The sequence below is a fragment of the Ranitomeya imitator genome, chromosome 2 (assembly GCF_032444005.1).
Source record: "Ranitomeya imitator isolate aRanImi1 chromosome 2, aRanImi1.pri, whole genome shotgun sequence".
NCBI classification, from domain to species: domain Eukaryota; kingdom Metazoa; phylum Chordata; class Amphibia; order Anura; family Dendrobatidae; genus Ranitomeya; species Ranitomeya imitator.
In genome coordinates, this window is record NC_091283.1 from 536,877,516 (window position 1) to 536,896,286 (window position 18,771).

General features: G+C 44.7%; 1 long non-coding RNA gene across 1 annotated transcript; it reads left to right on the plus strand.

The window, feature by feature from the left end:
• Positions 1-4,764: 4,764 nt before the first annotated feature.
• LOC138664875 (uncharacterized) lies at positions 4,765-5,940 on the plus strand. The gene is made up of 4 exons (XR_011318397.1): positions 4,765-4,913; positions 5,004-5,068; positions 5,163-5,237; positions 5,400-5,940. It is a non-coding gene; the product is annotated as an uncharacterized lncRNA (long non-coding RNA).
• The last annotated feature ends 12,831 nt before the right edge of the window (positions 5,941-18,771 follow it).

The window sequence follows — 18,771 nt, forward strand, 5'->3', positions numbered from 1 at the left end:
ATAAAAGCAAAACCAGAATCTCAATTGGCTTTTATCCTAAGTCATGTGACAAGGCTCGTTAAAGGGTCGACATTGACTTTTAGAATTTCTACTTCCAATAGATGGCACTATAGTTCTAGTCCTCTTCCTCTCTAAAGAGACAATTTGCATACTATAAAGCTTAAAATCTTTTGTTTCCCTATATACTGCCTTATTTATATAATAAAATTGCACCCACCACTAGGGGGAGCCTAACTGCATACAGATTTAGTATTTAGTTCACAGAACACTGTTGAAATCTTTGCAGTTGGCTCCCTCTAGTTTTGGCTGTTGACTGCAAATAATGTATCATTCCAAATATATTCAGACCCAGGAGTCTGATCCAGACCGATACCAGACTTGCGGTGGATACTGCGTCTCCTTACTTTTCTCCAGCCGTCTCCAACTTGATTGGCTGGCTTAGCTCTCTTCCTACAGGATTACCTGTTTATTCCCACCTCTTTGATGCAATTTCTCTCAAGGGTTTATACCATACCCCCTTCTCTGCTTAGCTATAGAGCACACTGATGAAGGTCCTTCCAGACCGAAACGTTTGTGAACATTGTGAATACTGTATGTATTAAACATTTTGTTGCATCAAGCTCCCCAGAGTGTGCCAAGTATATCTTATATCTTTTTTCTATGAGGCCTGGTAAGCTCCCCAACACATCTCAACACTCATTTCTAACCCCCTGCCACGATCCTCTACACGTTTTCCCAACCATGATAACCTCATACCCATTCATCCAGCCCCCACTCCCCCGTTCTCCCTACCTGGAGCACTATGGAACGCACGCTCCATCTGCAACAAACTGCAATTTATTCATGACTTCTTCATCACCAACAAACTCTACTTCCTCAGCATCACTGAAACCTGGCTCACCCCCTCTGACTCAGCCTCTCCTCTCCAGCTGCACTTTCCTATGGCGGATTTCACCTCTCTCACACCCCTCGCCCCAGCACCAACTGTGGTGGAGGAGTTGGATTGCTCCTGTCCAACACTTGCTCCTTACTCCAATCCTGCTACCACCCTCTGCTACTCTTCCCTCATTTGAGGTGCACTCCGTCTACATATATTCCCCCTCCAACTTCCAGCTGGCTGTCATCTACCGCCACCCAGAACTAGCCATCTCTACCTTTCTCGACCACTTCACCACCTGACTACTTCTTTTCCTTTCTGCTGACATTCCCACTATCTTCATATATGACTTCAATATCCCCATTGACACTTCCACCTCAGCTGCCTCTAAACTTTTATCTCTCACTCCCTCCTTCGACCTTACTCAATGGTCTTCTGCGGCCACTCACAAAGATGGTCACACACTAGACCTTATCTTTACCCGCTTCTGTTCCCTTACTAATTTCACTAACTCACCCCTCCCTGTTATCATCTGGTGGTTTAGAAACAACATGAGACAAGCTCTGAAGGAGGTGGTATCTGTACTGACCGCAGACCCTGAACCTAGCAGCGCAACTACAAATAGCCGTGGGGGGTACCTGACGCTCCCTAGACCCCTCGGCACAGCCTAAGATCTAACTTCCCCTAAAGATGGAAACAGGAAACCTATCTTGCCTCAGAGAAAATCCCCAAAGGAAAGATAGCCCCCCACAAATATTGACGGTGAGAGGAGGGGAAAACATACGCAGAGATGAAATCAGATTCTAGCATAGGAGGCCAGTCTAGCTTGATAGATAGGACAGGAAAGGATACTGTGCGGTCAGTATAAAAACTACAAAACAATCCACACAGAGTTTACAAAATCTCCACACCTGACTAAAGGTGTGGAGGGTAAATCTGCTTCCCAGAGCTTCCAGCTAACAGAAAAAATCCATAATGACAAGCTGGACAAAAATAGAATGCACAGAACAATAAGTCCACAACATGTGGACTGAAATGAGCAAAGCCAGAACTTATCTTTGCAGAACTGGTCAGGAAACCAGGAGAATCCAAGCAGAGATGTGAATCCAGCCTGAAAACATTGACAAGTGGCATAGGCTGAAGACTAGAGCCAGGTTTAATAGCAGAGCCAGGAGAGACGATTAGTGAAAGCAGCTGCTAAAGCTAAACCCAAGGAGTGGCAGTTCCACTCAAAACCACCAGAGGGAGCCCAAGGGCAGAATTCACAAAAGTGCCATTTACAACCACCGGAGGGAGCCCAAGAACGGAATTCACAACAGTGCCCCCCCTTGAGGAGGGGTCACCGAACCCTCACCAGAGCCCCCAGGCCGATTAGGACGAGCCAAGTGAAAAGCACAAACCAAATCGGTAGCATGGACATCGGAGGCAACAACCCAAGAATTATCCTCCTGGCCATAACCCTTCCACTTGACAAGATACTGGAGCCTCCGCCTCGAAAAACGAGAATCCAAAATCTTCTCAACCTCATATTCCAACTCTCCCTCGACCAACACCGGGGCAGGAGGGTCATCCGAGGGAACAACGGGCACCACATATCTCCGCAACAAAGATCTATGGAAAACATTATGAAAGGCAAAAGAGGCTGGAAGAGCCAAACGAAAAGAGACCGGATTAATAATCTCAGAAATCTTATAAGGACCAATAAACCGAGGCTTAAACTTAGGAGAAGAAACCTTCATAGGAACATGACGAGAAGACAACCAAACCAAATCCCCCACACGAAGCCGGGGACCAACACGCCGACGGCAGTTAGCAAAACGTTGAGCCCTTTCCTGAGACGTCGTCAAATTGTCCACCACATGAGTCCAAATCTGCTGCAGCCTGTCCACCACAGAATCAACACCAGGACAATCAGAAGGCTCAACCTGCCCAGAAGAAAAACGAGGATGAAAACCAAAATTACAAAAGAAAGGTGAAACCAAAGTAGCCGAACTAGCCCTATTATTAAGGGCAAACTCGGCCAACGGCAAGAAAGACACCCAATCATCCTGATCAGCAGACACAAAGCATCTCAAATAGGTCTCCAAGGTCTGATTAGTTCGCTCAGTTTGGCCATTAGTCTGAGGATGAAACGCCGAAGAAAAAGACAAATCAATGCCCATCCTAAAACAAAAGGCCCGCCAAAATCTAGAGACAAACTGAGAACCTCTGTCAGAAACAATATTCTCCGGAATGCAATGCAAACGAACCACATGCTGAAAAAACAATGGAACCAAATCTGAGGAGGAAGGCAACTTAGGCAAAGGTACCAGATGGACCATTTTAGAGAACCGGTCACTAGGGTTGAGCGAAACGGGTCGAAAATATTCAAAAGTCGCCGACTTTTGGCAAGGTCGGGTTTCATGAAACCCGACCCGACCCCTGTGTGGGGTCGGCCATGAAGTCGGCGATCTTTTGAATCTAGAATCGGAATTCCGATACCGATTCCCGATATGTTTAAGATATCGGGTATTGGTATCGGAATTCAGATTTAAGTGTAAAATAAAGAATTAAAATAAAAAATATTGCAATACTTACCCTCTGACGCGCCCTGGTACTAACCGGGAACCTTCCTTCCTTAGAATCAGCCTTCCAGGACCTTGCGGTGACGTCGCGGTGACGTCGCGGCTTGTGATTGGCCGCGCGGCCGCCCATGTGACCGCTCGCGCGACCAATCACAAGCCGCGACGTCATTGCGACGTCACCGAAGGTCCTGGAAGGGCTGATTCTTAGGAAGGAAGGCTGCCGGAAAGAAGCAGGGCGCGTCCGAGGGCGAGTATATACCTAACAACCGTTTCTCCCCTGCTACCGCCGACCCACCAACATTAGGGACAAACTGGTAAGGGCTGATATTGGGTCCAATATCAGGATTCCAAAACAGTTGTTTTTACAGTCACAGAGACAGGGTACTTTTCCCTGTCTCAAATGCCTCCAATGCAACAATATCCAGAAGGGTGATCATTTTTTTCACCCCCACACAGGCCAGGGTTACCCGGCGAAAGGCTTCTTCACCTGTGATTCCATGTATGTGGTCTACATGATCAAGTGCCCTTGCGGCCTTGCATATGTGGGAGAGACCACGCAAGCCATACGTGATAGGATATCACAACATAAATCTAACATAAGGTGTAAGAAGAACCATCTCCCCCTTCCGTATAATTTTCACAATGCAGGGCATAATCTGGCCCAACTGAGGTTCCAAGTTCTAGAACAAGTGGACATTAACAGAAGGGGACAGAACAGGGTTAAACTGTTAAAGAAACGTGAGGCGTATTGGATTTTTACCCTTCAGACTCTGGAACCTAGGGGACTAAATAGAGATTACGACACCTCCAGTTTTCTGTGATCTATGGACAACTATATGATATCATCATTTTATATGTGATTCCATCATGTTGCATTCAATTCATTGTAATTGAACCCTCGCACTGTAATTCATGCTTTGTTGCAGTCTATAGTATTATCCATGTGCTTTCATTAATCTATGTTCTCTTTTTCCTCATAGAACCGCTAGTCCTGCACTTAGTCACTCTTTTTGGGCACCCCGTGCTATCCACGGTATAGTATATCATACTATAGCAGATTACCTATTGCTTTATTTCTTCAGTATGTTCTCTCCTAGCCGCTTCTGTGCATGCCACAATAGCCCACGTTTATTTCCGCACATGACACTACACCCATCCTGGGAACCTTGTTACCATTAGTATTACATCCCTCTTCCTTTTTAATCCAGGAGCTACCATTCCCTCACATACATCAGTTCCTGTGTCTACACACTCATTCCCCTCTGCTACATGGAGCCAGCAGCGTCTGTATCTTTACACAGGCTCACAATACCCTGTGCCTGCACACACCCACTGTGGTCACATGACTGCCCTGACGTGCAGCTGCATGTGATACGCCCCCTCCTAGCTAAATACCCGGAAGTTCTGGCCACACTTGCAGCGTGACTCCCTCAGCGTCTCAGCACGCCACCAGCGCTCCAGGCAATAGAACGGTAAGCACACACACGTGGCGTTCCCCCCTCTAAACGCCCCTCCATTATGTGAGTGCGTTACACTGACCCATCATTGTTTCACCATTTTAGTGCACAGTGTGGGCACATCGTATGCCCAAGCAGCTTTATCTGCTCAGTTACGGTCTCCATTAGTGGTAAGCTTGTCCATCATTATCCTACACTTACCATGTGGTAGATTTCCCTTATATCCTGGGTTATTCTTATTGAATCTCTTTTTGAACATTGCAGCCTCTGAAATTTGCCTCTACATATAGTGTCAGCATACTCATGCATCTGGGTATATGTCCAGATCCTACGCTCCAGGTGATTATTCTCTTGTATCAGCCTATTTAGCATCACAGGACACACAACATGGGCAGCTATCCCATTGTCACCGTATTTCCTTGTAATCTTACTTCTCTTGAACTGTTGAGATTGCCTCTGTGTTTTATTACTCTGCTTTTGACACTACGTTCTCTTCTCCAGATCATGAGATGTTGGCACGATACACCAGAGCACGATTATGGCATTGTTCTGTTAGGCACGTCTCTAGTACGCATCATGATACCTCGGCTTATCTACGTCACCCACTTAGATCCATAAGGAGCACATATGTTCGCCTCTCCGTTCCACAATATCCTTTCCATTAGGATCTCAAGTTGGTACTGATGACTCTCTATTTAATGGACGTCACGTTTTGTGTTTTGTCACTCTGGAAACGCTCTGAGCTTGTCTCTCTGGAAACTAGTCTATCAGCTGCAGTCACTGTTATTTCAGCATTTTGACATATATTGCAGTTATTTATGTTTTTTGTCTTATATTGAGTTATGTAATGTGTTTTGACATTGACAGATTGTTATTTTGATCCTTATTTTTCTTTTTTTCTATTTTGTATAATCTCTGTATTACATTAGATAAACTTGCTCTGAGGAAGGTCCACAAAGGACCGAAAACGTTTAGCAAGATACGAGCTACAGCTGATCTGTTTGTCCTGATGCAAAATAAATGACTTTATTTTCTACAAGCATTATTGAGTGCCAAGTTTTTTGATACAGTTGATTTAAGGGGCTGGAAACCCTACTTGAGCACCTCTACTCACAAATCTATAGAGTGCCGTGTATCTTGTTCTAAGGAAGGAAGGTTCCCGGTTAGTACCAGGGCGCGTCAGAGGGTAAGTATTGCGATATTTTTTATTTTAATTCTTTATTTTACACTAAAATATGGATCGCAGGGCCTGAAGGAGAGTTTCCGCTCCTTCAGACCCTGGGAACCATGGAAACCCAATGCACTGCATTGGGTTTCAGGTTTCGGCCGACCCCGACCTCGACTTTTTTATAGGATTGGCCGATTTCACTCGACCCGACTTTTGAAAAAGTCGGGTTTCGTGAAACCCGACCCGATCCTATAAAAGTAAAGGTCGCTCAACCCTACCGGTCACAAACAACCCAGATAACAGACATCTTCTGGGAAACAGGAAGATCCGAAATAAAATCCATGGAAATATGCGTCCAGGGCCTCTCAGGGACCGGCAAAGGCAAAAGCAACCCACTAGCGCGGGAACAGCAAGGCTTGGCCCGAGCGTAAGTCCCACAGGACTGCACAAAAGCACGCACATCGCGAGACAAGGAAGGCCACCAAAAGGACCTAGCAACCAAATCTCTGGTACCAAAAATCCCAGGATGACCAGCCAACACTGAACAATGAACCTCAGAAATTACCTTACTTGTCCATCTATCAGGAACAAACAGCTTCCCCACTGGACAGCGGTCAGGCCTATCAGTCTGAAATTCCTGAAGCACCCGCCGCAAATCAGGGGAGATAGCAGAAAGAATCACCCCCTCCTTAAGAATGCCAACCGGCTCAAGGACTCCAGGAGAATCAGGCGAAAAACTCCTAGAGAGGGCATCAGCCTTAACATTCTTAGATCCCGGAAGATACGAGACCACAAAATCAAAACGGGAGAAAAACAGGGACCATCGAGCCTGTCTAGGATTCAGCCGCTTGGCCGACTCGAGGTAAATCAGATTCTTATGATCGGTCAGGACCACAACACGGTGTTTAGCTCCCTCAAGCCAATGTTGCCACTCCTCAAACGCCCACTTCATAGCCAACAACTCCCGATTGCCGACATCATAATTGCGTTCCACAGGCAAAAACTTTCTGGAAAAAAAAGCACACGGTTTCATCAAAGAACCATCAGACTCCCTCTGAGACAAGACGGCCTCTGCCCCAATCTCAGAAGCGTCGACCTCAACCTGAAAAGGAAGAGAAACATCCTGTTGATGCAACACAGGGGCAGAAGTAAATCGGCGTTTAAGCTCTTGAAAGGCCTCAACAGCCTCAGAGGACCAATTTGTCAAATCAGCGCCTTTCTTCGTCAAATCAGTAAGGGGCTTAACCACAATGGAAAAGTTGGCAATGAAACGGCGATAGAAATTAGCAAAGCCCAAAATTTTTTGAAGACCCTTCACAGATGTGGGTTGGATCCAGTCATGAATAGCTTGGACCTTAACAGGATCCATTTCTATAGACGAGGGAGAAAAAACAAAACCCAAAAAAGAGGCCTTCTGAACTCCGAATAGGCACTTAGACCCCTTCACAAATAAAGCATTATCACGAAGGATCTGGAACACCATCCTGACCTGCTTCACATGAGACTCCCAATCATTGGAAAAAATCAAAATATCATCCAAATATACGACCATGAATTTATCAAGATAATTGCGGAAAATATCATGCATGAAAGACTGGAACACAGATGGAGCATTAGAGAGCCCAAATGGCATCACAAGGTATTCAAAATGACCTTCGGGCGTATTAAATGCAGTTTTCCATTCATCACCCTGTTTAATTCGAACAAGATTATATGCCCCTCAAAGGTCAATCTTAGTAAACCAACTAGCCCCCTTAATCTGAGCAAACAAATCAGTAAGCAAAGGCAAGGGGTATTGGAATTTGACCGTGATCTTATTAAGAAGACGATAATCAATACAGGGTCTCAAGGAGCCATCCTTCTTAGCAACAAAAAAGAAACCCGCTCCCAATGGTGACGAAGAGGGCCGAATATGCCCTTTCTCCAAAGATTCCTTAACATAGCTCCGCATGGCGGCATGCTCTGGCACAGACAGATTGAAAAGTCGGCCCTTAGGGAACTTACAACCAGGAATCAAGTTAATAGCACAATCACAGTCCCTATGTGGAGGAAGGGAACTGGACTTGGGCTCATCAAATACATCCTGGAAATCCGACAAAAACTCAGGGACCTCAGAAGAGGGGGAAGAGGAAATTGACATCAAAGGAACGTCACTATGTACCCCTTGACAACCCCGACTAGTCACAGACATAGTTTTCCAATCCAGCACCGGATTATGTTCCTGTAACCATGGAAATCCCAGCACAACAACATCATGCAGGTTATGCAACACCAGAAAACGGCAATCTTCCTGATGTGCAGGAGCCATGTACATAGTCATCTGTGTCCAGTACTGAGGTTTATCCTTAGCCAAGGGTGTAGCATCAATGCCCCTCAAAGGAATAGGGCTCTGCAAAGGCTGCAAGGAAAAACCACAGCGCCTGGCGAATTCTAAGTCCATTAAGTTCAGGGCAGCGCCTGAGTCCACAAATGCCATGACAGAAAAGGACGACAATGAGCAAATCAGGGTCACAGATAAGAGAAATTTAGGCTGTATAGTACTAATGGTAACAGACTTAGCGACTCTCTTAGTACGCTTAGGGCAATCAGAGAAAACATGAGCCGAATCACCACAATAAGAACACAGCCTATTCTGACGTCTGAATTCCTGCCGTTCTATTCTAGTCAAAATCCTATCACATTGCATAGGTTCAGGACTTTGCTCAGAGGATACTGCCATATGGTGCACAGCTTTGCGCTCGCGCAGACGCCGATCAATCTGAATGGCTAGAGACATAGATTCGTTCAAACCGGCAGGCGTAGGAAAGCCCACCATAACATCTTTAAAGGTTTCAGAAAGACCTTTTCTGAAAATAGCAGCCAGAGCCTCTTCATTCCATTTAGTGAGCACAGACCATTTTCTAAATTTCTGGCAGTATAACTCTGCCGCTTCCTGACCTTGACACAGGGCCAACAGTGTTTTCTCAGCATGCTCTACAGACTTAGGTTCGTCATACAATAATCCGAGCGCTTGAAAAAATGCGTCTACATTCAATAATGCCGGATCACCTGTTTCAAGAGAAAAAGCCCAGTCTTGCGGATCATCACGCAGCAAGGATATGATGATTTTCACCTGCTGAATGGGATCACCTGAAGAACGGGGTTTCAAAGCAAAAAACAATTTGCAGTTATTTTTAAAGTTCAAAAACTTGGATCTGTCCCCAAAGAACAAATCCGGAGTAGGAATTCTGGGCTCTAAAGCCGGAGTCTGGACAACTGTTGTGAGTTCTGTTTTTGGGCTCCCTCTGGTGGTTACTGATGGTACTGGGTGATTTGTGTTCTGCTGTCTCTGGTGTCCACCTGTTCTATTAGGATTTGGGAGTTTCCTATTTAACCGGGCTTTATTGTCATTTCCCCGCCGGCTATCAAGGTTATCAGAGTGTTTTGTTACCTCAGCTTCTGGCTTCAGTAATCTTCAGGACAAGCTAAGTTTTTGATTTTCTTGTTCCACGTTTTGCTTTATTTTTGTCTTGTCCAGCTTGCATATAATTGTTTCTTTGCTGCTGGTTGCTCTAGTGGGCTGTAATTGCTCCTCATGTTCCATGAGTTGGAACATGAGTTCAAGTAATTGCAGGATGGTTTTTTGAAGGGTTTTTTGCTGACCGCGCAGTTTACTTTTGTATCCTCTGCTATCTAGTTTTAGCGGGCCTCATTTTGCTGAATCTGTTTTCATACTGTGTATGTGCCTTCCTCTCATTTCACCGTCATTATATGTGGGGGGCTGCTATTTCTGTGGGGCATTTCTCTGGAGGCAAGAGAGGTCTGTGTTTCTTCTAATAGGGGAAGTTAGATCTTCGGCTGGTGCGAGATGTCTAGGATCAACGTAGGCACGTTCCCCGGCTATTGTTATTTGTGTGTTCAGGTTTAGGGTCATGGTCAGCTCAGGTTCCATCACCCTAGAGCTCGTTGGTGCTTGTCCTTTTGTGATTCCCTGCCATTGGAATCATGACAGTATAGCCGGCCAAAATGTTTGGGCTGAAGTAGGAGGAAAAGTAGTCTGAGGAAGTTTTTTTTTTTCTCTCCTCTGAGGTTGCTGCCTAGCCTTAATTGCAGCCTGGCTGATTTTTTTTTTTTTTTTTTCCTCCTCTTAATCCTTGAATGGCTCTGACCTTAGCTGTTTATCATGGACGTCCAGAGTTTAGCTTCCAGCTTGAATAATCTTGCTGCTAAGGTTCAAAATATACAAGATTTTGTTGTACATGCTCCTATGTCTGAACCTAGAATTCCTATTCCAGAGTTCTTTGCTGGAGATAGATCTAGTTTTCTGAATTTTAGGAACAATTGCAAGCTGTTCCTTTCTTTGAAATCTCGCTCTTCTGGAGACCCTGCTCAGCAGGTTAAGATTATTATATCTTTCCTGCGGGGTGACCCTCAAAATTGGGCATTTGCATTGGCACCAGGGGATCCTGCGTTGCTTAATGTGGATGCGTTTTTTCTGGCATTGGGTTTGCTCTATGAGGAACCTAACCAGGAGATTCAGGCTGAAAAAGCTTTATTAGCTCTCTCTCAGGGGCAAGATGAAGCAGAAATATATTGTCAAAAATTTCGGACATGGTCAGTGCTTACTCAGTGGAATGAGTGCGCCCTGGCTGCAAAGTTCAGAGATGGCCTTTCTGAGGCCATTAAAGATGTTATGGTGGGGTTCCCTGCGCCTACGGGTCTGAATGAGTCTATGACTATGGCTATTCAGATTGATCGGCGTTTACGGGAGCGCAAACCTGTGCACCATTTGGCGGTGTCTTCTGAACAGGCACCTGAGACAATGCAATGTGATAGAGTTCAGTCTAGAAGTGAACGGCAAAACTATAGGCGGAAAAATGGGTTGTGCTTTTATTGTGGTGATTCAGCTCATGTTATATCAGCATGCTCTAAACACACAAAAAAGGTTGATAAGTCTGTTGCCATTAGTACGTTACAGTCTAAGTTCATTCTGTCTGTGACTCTGATTTGCTCATTATCATCCATTTCCGTCGATGCCTATGTAGATTCAGGCGCTGCCCTGAGTCTTATGGATTGGTCATTTCCCAAGCGATGTGGGTTTAGTCTTGAGCCACTGGAAGTCCCTATTCCTTTGAAGGGAATTGACTCTACACCTTTAGCTATGAATAAACCTCAGTACTGGACACAAGTGACCATGCGTATGACTCCCGTTCATCAGGAGGTGATTCGCTTCCTGGTATTGTATAATTTACATGATGTTCTAGTACTTGGTCTGCCATGGTTACAAACTCATAATCCAGTCCTTGACTGGAAAACAATGTCTGTGTTAACCTGGGCATGTCAGGGGGTTCATGATGATGCACCTCCGATTTCTATCGCTTCATCTACTCCTTCTGAGGTTCCTGTATTTTTGTCTGATTATCGGGATGTTTTTGAGGAGCCTAAGCTCAGTTCGCTTCCTCCTCACAGGGATTGCGATTGTGCTATAGATTTAATTCCTGGTAGTAAATTTCCTAAAGGTCGTTTGTTCAATCTGTCAGTGCCAGAGCATACTGCTATGCGGGATTATGTTAAGGAGTCCTTGGAAAAGGGACATATCCGTCCATCTTCGTCCCCTTTGGGAGCAGGTTTTTTTTTCATGGCCAAAAAAGATGGGTCCTTGAGGCCTTGTATAGATTATCGTCTTTTGAATAAGATTACCGTAAAATATCAGTATCCTTTGCCTTTGTTGACTGATTTGTTTGCTCGCATTAAGGGGACTAAATGGTTCACTAAGATTGATCTTCGGGGTGCGTATAATCTTATACGAATAAAGCAAGGGGATGAGTGGAAAACCGCATTTAATACGCCTGAGGGCCATTTTGAGTATTTGGTAATGCCTTTCGGACTTTCTAATGCTCCTTCAGTCTTCCAGTCCTTTATGCACGATATTTTCCGTGAATATCTGGATAAATTTATGATTGTGTATTTGGATGATATTTTGGTTTTTTCTGATGACTGGGAGTCTCATGTTCAGCAGGTCAGGAAGGTGTTTCAGGTCCTGCGGGCTAATTCCTTGTTTGTAAAGGGCTCAAAGTGTCTCTTTGGAGTCCAGAAGATTTCTTTCTTGGGGTATATTTTTTCCCCTTCTACTATTGAGATGGATCCCGTCAAGGTTCGGGCTATTTGTGACTGGACGCATCCTGCATCTCTTAAGAGTCTGCAGAAGTTCTTGGGCTTTGCTAATTTCTATCGTCGTTTTATAACTAATTTTTCTAGTGTTGTTAAGCCTTTGACGGATTTGACTAAGAAGGGTGCTGATGTTGCTGATTGGTCTCCTGCGGCTGTGGAGGCCTTTCAGGAACTTAAACGCCGGTTTTCTTCTGCTCCTGTGTTGCGTCAGCCTGATCTTTCGCTTCCTTTCCAAGTTGAGGTTGATGCTTCCGAGATTGGAGCGGGGGCGGTTTTGTCACAGAGAAGCTCCGATTGCTCGGTGATGAAGCCATGTGCGTTCTTTTCTAGAAAATTTTCGCCCGCTGAGCGGAATTATGATGTGGGTAATCGTGAACTTTTGGCCATGAAGTGGGCATTTGAGGAGTGGCGTCATTGGCTGGAGGGTGCTAGACATCGTGTGGTGGTCTTGACTGATCACAAAAATCTGATTTACCTTGAGTCTGCCAGGCGTCTGAATCCTTGACAGGCTCGTTGGTCACTGTTTTTCTCTCGTTTCAATTTTGTGGTTTCATACCTGCCAGGTTCAAAGAATGTGAAGGCGGATGCTCTTTCTAGGAGTTTTGTGCCTGACTCCCCTGGAAATTCTGAGCCCACTGGTATCCTTAGGGATGGGGTGATTTTGTCGGCTGTCTTCCCAGACTTGCGACGTGCTTTGCAGGAGTTTCAGGCGGGTAAACCTGATCGTTGTCCGCCTGAGAGACTGTTTGTTCCGGATAGTTGGACCAGTAGAGTCATCTCCGAGGTCCATTCTTCTGCGTTGGCAGGTCATCCTGGAATATTTAGTACTAGAGACTTGGTGGCCAGGTCTTTTTGGTGGCCTTCCTTGTCGAGGGATGTGCGTTCTTTTGTGCAGTCTTGTGAGGTTTGTGCTCGGGCTAAGCCTTGCTGTTCTCGAGCCAGTGGATTGTTGTCACCTTTGCCTATCCCGAAGAGGCCTTGGACGCACATTTCCATGGACTTTATTTCGGATCTCCCTGTCTCTCAAAAAATGTCTGTCATCTGGGTTGTGTGTGACCGCTTTTCTAAAATGGTTCATCTTGTACCCTTGCCTAAGTTGCCTTCCTCCTCTGAGTTGGTCCCTCTGTTTTTCCAGAACGTGGTTCGTTTGCATGGGATTCCGGAGAACATCGTTTCTGACAGGGGATCCAAGTTTGTGTCTAGATTTTGGCGGACGTTCTGTGCTAAGATGGGCATTGATTTGTCCTTTTCGTCTGCATTCCATCCTCAGACGAATGGCCAGACGGAGCGAACTAATCAGACCTTGGAAACTTATTTGAGGTGTTTTGTTTCTGCTGATCAGGATGACTGGGTTACCTTTTTGCCGCTGGTCGAGTTTGCCCTTAATAATCGGGCTAGTTCTGCTACCTTGGTTTCTCCTTTCTTTTGTAATTCGGGGTTTCATCCTCGTTTTTCCTCTGGTCAGGTGGAGCCTTCTGATTGTCCTGGAGTGGACATGGTGGTGGATGGGTTGCATCGGATTTGGAGTCATGTGGTGGACAATTTGAAGTTGTCCCAGGAGAAGGCTCAGCAGTTTGCTAATCGCCGTCGCCGCGTGGGTCCTCGACTTCGTGTTGGGGACTTGGTGTGGTTGTCTTCTCGTTTTGTTCCTATGAAGGTCTCTTCTCCTAAGTTCAAGCCTCGGTTCATCGGTCCTTATAGGATCTTGGAAATTCTTAACCCTGTGTCGTTTCGTTTGGATCTCCCGGCATCGTTTGCTATTCATAATGTGTTCCATCGGTCGTTGTTGCGGAGGTATGAGGTACCTGTTGTTCCTTCGCTTGAGCCTCCTGCTCCGGTGCTGGTGGAGGGAGAATTGGAGTATGTTGTAGAGAAGATCTTGGATTCTCGTGTTTCCAGACGGAAACTCAAATATTTGGTCAAGTGGAAGGGTTATGGTCAGGAGGATAATTCTTGGGTGGTTGCCTCTGATTTTCATGCTGATGATTTGGTCCGCGCTTTTCATAGGGCTCATCCTGGTCGCCCTGGTGGTTCTCGTGAGGGTTCGGTGACCCCTCCTCAAGGGGGGGGTACTGTTGTGAGTTCTGTTTTTGGGCTCCCTCTGGTGGTTACTGATGGTACTGGGTGATTTGTGTTCTGCTGTCTCTGGTGTCCACCTGTTCTATTAGGATTTGGGAGTTTCCTATTTAACCGGGCTTTCTTGTCATTTCCCCGCCGGCTATCAAGGTTATCAGAGTGTTTTGTTACCTCAGCTTCTGGCTTCAGTAATCTTCAGGACAAGCTAATTTTTTGATTTTCTTGTTCCACGTTTTGCTTTATTTTTGTCTTGTCCAGCTTGCATATAATTGTTTCTTTGCTGCTGGTTGCTCTAGTGGGCTGTAATTGCTCCTCATGTTCCATGAGTTGGAACATGAGTTCAAGTAATTGCAGGATGGTTTTTTGAAGGGTTTTTTGCTGACCGCGCAGTTTACTTTTGTATCCTCTGCTATCTAGTTTTAGCGGGCCTCATTTTGCTGAATCTGTTTTCATACTGTGTATGTGCCTTCCTCTCATTTCACCGTCATTATATGTGGGGGGCTGCTATTTCTGTGGGGTATTTCTCTGGAGGCAAGAGAGGTCTGTGTTTCTTCTAATAGGGAAAGTTAGATCTTCGGCTGGTGCGAGACATCTAGGATCAACGTAGGCACGTTCCCCGGCTATTGTTATTTGTGTGTTCAGGTTTAGGGTCGCGGTCAGCTCAGGTTCCATCACCCTAGAGCTCGTTGGTGCTTGTCCTTTTGTGATTCCCTGCCATTGGAATCATGACAGACAACATAGTCCTGGATACTCTGCACTCTTGCAGCCAGTTGATCCACACGAGAAAACAAACCCTGAACATCCATGCCAGAGCATATATCCTGCACCACCCAGATATCAAGAGGAAAAAAGAGGCAAACCAGAGCACAGAAAAAAAATGGTTCAGAACTGTCTTTTCCTTCTTTTGAGATACATTTAATTCATTTTCGGCCACTTGTACTGTTATGATCTGGTGGTTTAGGAACAACATGAGACAAGCTCTGAAGGAGGTGGTATCTGTACTGACCGCAGACCCTGAACCTAGCAGCGCAACTACAAATAGCCATGGGGGGTACCTGACGCTCCCTAGACCCCTCGGCACAGCCTAAGATCTAACTTCCCCTAAAGATGGAAACAGAAAACCTATCTTGCCTCAGAGAAAATCCCCAAAGGAAAGATAGCCCCCCACAAATATTGACGGTGAGAGGAGGGGAAAATAACATACACAGAGATGAAATCAGATTTTAGCATAGGAGGCCAGTCTAGCTTGATAGATAGGACAGGAAAGGATACTGTGCGGTCAGTATAAAAACTACAAAACAATCCACACAGAGTTTACAAAATCTCCACACCTGACTAAAGGTGTGGAGGGTAAATCTGCTTCCCAGAGCTTCCAGCTAACAGAAAAAATTCATAATGACAAGCTGGACAAAAATAGAATGCACAGAACAATAAGTCCACAACATGTGGACTGAAATGAGCAAAGCCAGAACTTATCTTTGCAGAACTGGTCAGGAAACCAGGAGAATCCAAGCAGAGATGTGAATCCAGCCTGAAAAAATTGACAAGTGGCATAGGCTGAAGACTAGAGCCAGGTTAAATAGCAGAGCCAGGAGAGACGATTAGTGAAAGCAGCTGCTAAAGCTAAACCCAAGGAGCGGCAGTTCCACTCAAAACCACCAGAGGGAGCCCAAGGGCAGAATTCACAAAAGTGCCATTTACAACCACCGGAGGGAGCCCAAGAACGGAATTCACAACACCTCCCCCTGTCTGACCACAACCTACTGACATTCTCTTCCCTCTCCTCTCCTAGTGCACAACCCCCACTCCACAAACTCACTCACCCTTGCAGAAATCTCAAACACCTCAATTTACAATTACTGTCTGAGTCCCTTCTCCCTCTTACAGGAACGTAATAGCAACAATAGATATTTAATATATTCAAATAAAAAATAATATATAAAAATATATACGTATACACCAATCACTTGTTGCTAAAAAGTAAAGAAAGAGAGTGGCAGACCACCCGGGCTTGGCATAAAGGGTCAAAGAGCTGTCAAAGGACTCCCAATGCTAGCAGCAAACCATATGTATATATATATAAACAGAAAATATACTTATATATTATAAGAAAGCCACAGAAAGGTAAGTCAAATAAAAAGGCCTTTATTATAATAGTATGGCAACATCAGCACAAAAGTGCATGTGCTTGGGGAATAATTACACACAGGTATACAGGTAAAAAATACGATAAAAAATATCTATATATATATAAACAAACCCACAATTATAAGCGCATGTATGAAAAAAATTACGTGCATCCAAGGGAAAAAAAAACATAATATTTAAACTAGTGGAGAAGGTGCTAAATATGCATGAAAAAAAAAATATATATATAAAATCTATTTGTACATATTTTGTCAACAAAACCAATGTGCAAAAAGGTGCCAGAGTATAATGTGCAAATTTTGCAAGTAAAAAGAAGAGACAAAGGCTAAAGTGTGCAATATGTCCCCTCCTGCACTATAATATCATACATGCATCCAATGTCTGCTGTGAGATGTATGGGGATTAGTGATTAGTAGGATATAGCCGTATATATACCTGCCGATCCTGCGTGCCCAAGCACAGAGCACCCCGACGCGCGTTTCGGTGATTTCTTTGTCAGGGGGTGATGTACGAGCAGAACCGAGAGGATATATATACTCACCGGAGGACACCGATAACAGTGAGCTGATGACTATCGCGGCGCACGCGCTGTCAGGAGGACACCGGAAGCGCTCAGAGCCAGCGTCACGTAACCCGGCAGTGGAGGAGCCGCTGCTAGGCAACCAAGACGCTGGATGAGAGCCAGCCGGGACACAGACAGCGCATGCGCACAGTCATGCCCAACGCTATGGACGTATGAAAATCTGAAAACAATACCAGGTATGGACGGTAGACAGGGCGGGGAGCTGAGACAAGGAAAGGGGAGAAGGGGAAGGAGAAGAAAGATCCAAAAGGACCCACTTACCACGCCGATCAAAAAAATATAATATACATTGAAAGGGCACAGACCAATAAATAAATAATATAATGCATACACAGAAAAGGGGGGGGGGAGAAGAAAAAGAGAAAAGAGAAAGAAGAAAAGGGATGGGATGGAAGAGGGGGGGTGGTGTTGTGAGGGGGGAGGGGTAGTGTAAAGGAATGAAGGGAAGGGAAAGGGGGAAGGAGGGAGGGAAAACATCACAATAAAAGTATCCCTATCTTGCAATTATTATTATTATTATTATTTATTTATATAGCACCATTGATTCCATGGTGCTGTACATGAGAAGGGGTTACATACAAGTTACAAATATCACATACAGTAAACAAACTAACAATGACTGACTGATACAGAGGGGCGAGGACCCTGCCCTTGCGGGCTTACATTCTACAGGATTATGGGGAAGGAGACAGTAGGTTGAGTGTTGCAGGAGCTCCGGTGTTGGTGAGGCGGTAGCTCCGGTGCTGGTGAGGCGGTACATTATGGGGTACATCGTCACAAATTTATAAAATATTCAAATATTATTATCCAACTTAGAATATTCAATTAGTAAAATATAAATTTAATTTAAATTTAAAAGGAGGATTACAATCTAACCCATAACAGCAATACAAAGGAATAAAAACAGTATAAAATGCCATACCAATAAAAATTAAGACATATGGGGTAAGTATATATAAGGAATATAAAAATATATAAAAAACAAATCATGTGAATACATGTGACATATGTACGTACAGTATATAACTTTTTATAGGAAATAGAGATTTTGTCATATATTATTATATGCGTATACATAAGTACAGTCACGAATTCACATGTATAAAACTAAAGGATTCTGAGTAAGGAATAATGCTAGTTCACAAAAAAGGGGCAAAGCTTAAATTTTCGTTCAACCCCAGAGGTGTAACCGTTTTTAGGGTCCAAATCCACTTGGCCTCCATCATGGCCAAGGGAGTACTTACCTTACCATCTCTGATGGTAGAATTGATCATATCAATCCCAATAACACGTAAGAGGGAGGCATCAGAATTATGAAAATTCTTAAAATGCTTGGGAAGGGTCTTCAATGTAGTTATGTCTTCCACTTCCTTTGCTGCAATGATACCCCGTACGTGCTCCCGGATTCGTACTTTTAATTTACGGGTAGTGAGGCCCACGTAAATCATTGAGCAAGGGCATGTAGCATAGTAGATTACAGCTTGAGTATTACATGTTAAGAGATGTTTTATTTCATAAGTATTTTGGCCATCTGAGCTGGAGAATGTTTTGGCCCTTGTGATATTTGGACACGCCATGCATTTGCCACAAGGGCGACAACCCTTAACAGGTTTCTGAGATGATAGAAAAGAAATGGGTTCGTTGGTATAGTGGCTTTTTACTAATTTATTACCTAAGTTGGCACACTGTTGTGAATTCTGTGGCAGAGCTCCCTCCTGTGGTCACAAGTGGTACTTCGGCTGGTTCTC